This window comes from Sinocyclocheilus anshuiensis, unplaced genomic scaffold, assembly GCF_001515605.1.
Source record: "Sinocyclocheilus anshuiensis isolate Anshui unplaced genomic scaffold, SAMN03320099.WGS_v1.1 scaffold1924, whole genome shotgun sequence".
Lineage (NCBI taxonomy): Eukaryota > Metazoa > Chordata > Actinopteri > Cypriniformes > Cyprinidae > Sinocyclocheilus > Sinocyclocheilus anshuiensis.
Window position 1 is genome coordinate 494,436 of NW_015558721.1, and position 4,689 is coordinate 499,124.

Here is a 4,689-nt window from a genome sequence, read left to right on the forward strand (position 1 = left end):
AACGTTTTAATCAGAATCCTAACTATACAGTGTATTTAGTAAAACAAGTAAAATCAAATTAAGTAAATTTTTATTAAACCAAGTAAAATCAAAACCTATTTTTGCCTATATTTGGCTCTCCAAGTACCACCATTATGACCAACATTAAATTTCAGCAGTGTAGTAGGCCTAACTATTCAGCTACAGCCCTGCACAGTTCATAAATGAGCCAGTTTTATTCCTAATAAGAATATTTATTGTTGTCAGCCACTTTAACATTGTAAATACACAGTTTGAACATTAACACTGCACTGTGCTTACATACAGGTAAATTAAAAACTTAAATAATGATTAAATTAAAATGTGTTGTACCAAAAGTTAAATAACTGTACTGTACTTAAATGTAAAAAAAATAAAATAAAAAAAAAACTTTACTCAAATAAAGATTAAATAAAAATGTATTAACATGAATTTATATTTAATTTAGTGATTCCTCTGCGTACCACTAGAGGGAGCCTGAGTACCACTAGCGCTACTCGTACCACACTTTGAGAACCACTGCTTTTAACCATCTTAATTCATTTAAATTGTACCGGCATTTGCGATTATATGATATTCAGAAAACACGAACAGAGTATGTTATCTTTGAGACTATTATACGATTAAAAAATACATAGCACACCTAATGCATGGCATTCACATCAGGAAAATGTGGAAAAATCTCTAAAAGACAGACATTAACATACCTTACCAGCAACACAACAACATCAGATGAGCATCTAACTTTAGCATCTATGATAAAGCAACACACACACACACCAAAATAAAAATTTAACAGACAAATAAATATAAAATAATTCGGGACAGACCGAGCAGTTTCAACGAGCAGCAGCTCACAGTCAGCTGCCTCACTCAGAAAGACCATATAATAACGGTCTTATTTTCAAATTTAGAAAGGCGCTAACAGTTTCATTGGCCAGTTTCCTGGATGACAGCCAGATTAACCAATCATGATCAAAGCAATAAGGTAAACCAACCAATAGGAATTGTTTCAGTGTGGTAACGCAGCGAAATTTATTTAGTTTTATTGTTGTTAATGATGATAATATTTAACATATACCTTTAGATTTTAGAATAGGTTTCATGATCAAAATATTGTAAAATGCTAATAAAATAATAATAATGATCTTAAATAATTTAATACTAATAATTTAAAAGGCAGAAATTTCTTGTGTATGCTGTTGAAGGCATTAAGTTGATTCAACATACAGATCTTGTAAAAAAAAAATCAACATTGATTTACAAGTATTTTTGTTAACCTTTTTCAACCATTTAGCAGTAAACATTTTTCAACGTTGAAACAACAACTGTCATTATTTCAACCATATTTCAACGTTGAAGGTCGGTCATGTGCCGGCTGGGTAAAGAACAAAACACTACTATCACCATCAAACAATACTGAGATTGTTGCTTTGTTGATCAATACACTGCAGAGGGTTATGTGCAGAGTGCCCGTGCATTGATTTCAATAGCGGTCTACAGTGGAGTGAAAAAAATGTTTCTGTAATTTTAGTAGTCCTAATGGACTATAGATTTGTCCTGCAGTTCTACAGCTTCTGGTTTATAACTGATCTGTTTTCAACGTGTGATTGTGTCGCCTTTATTTTTACTGACATATTATTTTATGCTGTTTATTAATATTGGCCTTAGCCATTTAAAAGTGAATTTTCAGATGAATGTTGAATAAAATAATTATAATTATTAACAGCCCTGCCAGTGACTAAAGAAAGACCACGACAGTAAAAATCCCTGTTATCCTGACAAATTTTGATAACATTTTGGCGCCACCTTGTGATTAAAAGCAGCAACACATATGTAACAACACGTAAAGGGCAAGATTATTTTAAAGGGGTCATATAATGCGATTTCAATTTCTCCTTTCTTTTTCGAGTGTTACAAGCTCTTGGTGCATAAAGAAGATCTGTAAAGTTCGTACGTTCTTTTTGGCTGACTCCATTTCTGTCATATAAGATGCTGGAAACACTATTTAAGACATTTTGAAAATAATGAAAAGAACCCAGATTAACCTGTAGTTATATAGTAAATCAGTCATTCTTGAGAAGTGGGACAAAACAGGATGCAAAATTGAAAAAATAAAACCTTGTACTCAGACAAATGAAACTACATTTATGTATCTTATATGTACTAAGAAGAAAACCTGAATTTGTAGTCATTTTAAATACATTGAATCAATCGATTACTGTATTATAACAAACACAACAAACAGGATGTTATTGTTTATAAAGCTTTTATTCAATAGTCACATTTAAGTATTTTGATATATCATTGGAACACAACATCTTATGGTGGTGACATCTGACGGTGTTGACAAATTTGGCATTTCTTTCACAAAACCAATGGAGTTCATGTAATAGCCTGTGACGAGTGGGGCGGGGCCGAGAGCCGTGGGAACGGAGCGAGGCCGGTGGAGTAAATGATAATGCGCGACACCTGCGCCACTCACCGGTCTCGAGTCCCACGGAGGAGCTCCAAAAGGATAAAAGGAGGAGTAGCGACAGTGAAGGATGAGAGAGGACCAGGCCTGGATTTTATGTTGTTGTTTTATGCAGCAGTTGCCCGTGAGGGGCTGCTGCTTTTACTTTCGTTATGTGTTTATTTATTTATTCAAGTTTTATGTTTAATTGTTCGGCTAATGGAACCTGCTTCAGGAGAATAAAATTATCTAAATATTTCAAAAATAATTTCCTCAGAAATTGGAAGATGGTGTTGACATATCATGGCTGTGACAAAGGAAATATTAACATTAGGATTTAAAATATTCTAAAACTATAAAACTTAGCAGAGCCTGTGTGACACTGATGTACTCTGCAGAGGGGAACTGTGGCAAGGGGGTCCTCTAGAGTGACAGCTGCCCCTGATATTCCCTGATTTTATTACATTTTATTGAATGTCTGACGGTGTTGACAAAAAGTGGGGACGCAACTTTAAAATCGTATTAAACATGCATGTGTCATTAAAAAACAACCTTGCTTTGATAGGAGATATTAAGTGTTGCTTTTGATAAAACAAGCTCTTTTTCATCATTAAAAAAAAAAAATTTTTTATCCATTTTATTGCATATGAATGATTGAACCCTTCTCTGTGGACACACTGTTTTAGATGTAGAGAGAGGACATTAAGAAACAGATTTTGTATAATAATGAGAAAATTCAATTGAAGGTGATAATGGTGTTAAATACATTCTATTATTAATCCCTCATGACATTTAAAATTGAAAATATTTTTATTTTTAAACCTAATAGCAGTTACCCTTGCTGGACCTGTTTTGTCCCATGTCTCAAGAATGACTGAAATGTATTCTTTCCATGACAGCAAAAATAAAGCATGCGGTACTGAACATCTTGGCACTAAAAGTACATAGCAAAGATTCATAAGCTTTGCGATTATAAATATACTATTGTGATAGATAAAAAAAAATACAGTATAGTAAAAGTGTTTTAACTACAATAACAATAATAGAAATATGAATGCTAAATATATATTATGCAAAATTAAGGGAACAATTTGGTAAATACCCTAACTGCATCATATCTGTTGAGGTCAAAAGTCAACCATAAAATATTTGACTGCAGCACAGCTTTATATTATCATTAGGGCAACTGAAAGACTTGATGGAAAACAGCTCATGATAAGAAGGTCACACAGACATCTGGGAAGGAGATTTTTATGGCTTTCAGAAATATCAACAGATCTAGAAAGGAATGAATTCACGTAAATCAATTAATAGCAGACATTAATGTTCCATAAGAACTTGACAGTGACAGAACTTTAACAGTGTTGACATTCAGAGTGCTTATAACAAGACAGTTAACCAGTTTCAGGGAGGAAACCATTTACAATGATGTGTACTTGATACAGAGAGAAAACATTTAGAAAGAAACAAATTAAGAAAAGAAAACCTATCACAGCAATCCTAAAACATCAGTAACTAAAAAGTATTATTCAAGGTGAAAACACTTCATTCACTCAAACAATAAAACAATAATAATGACATTACTAGAAAATAATATCATTTGAAAACATTCAAACATGCTGTATCTGCAATACCTGAAACAGCCCCTAAATATGATTTGAAATAACTGGAAAATGTAACATGGTTTTATAATTCCATAGCAACTGTCACCAATATAACTAACCAATGCTACAATGATATGATCGCGTCAGACTCTCATCTCTGCTAACTCTATTAGTGCATTAGTCGAGGCATTTTACAAGCTATTAGGTTGTGTTAAACTCATTAGTGCAAATTATTCATGAATGTTGAGTGTTTCTGTTTGACTAATGACTCCATTACCTCAATATTCTCTGTGCCAATGTGTCCTTCAGACTAATACAGTGCAGAGACATGAGTGTTTGGGTAAGTGTGTATAGTAGTGATATCTGCATGATATGCCATCCTTACAAATGGTTTTAATTACTGAATGAGGTGTTGTACAGCTGATTTACTAACACCAATTCGAACCTTTGATGATAATAATTTGTACCGTTATCATCTTATATTTTGTGGGGTAAGAAGTATATTGTACAAAGTAGTGCTGGGTGGTATGACCAAAAATGTATATCACGGTATTTTTCGAAATTATACCGGTTTCACGGTACATGACGGTATTTTTTTTCATGCATGACCGG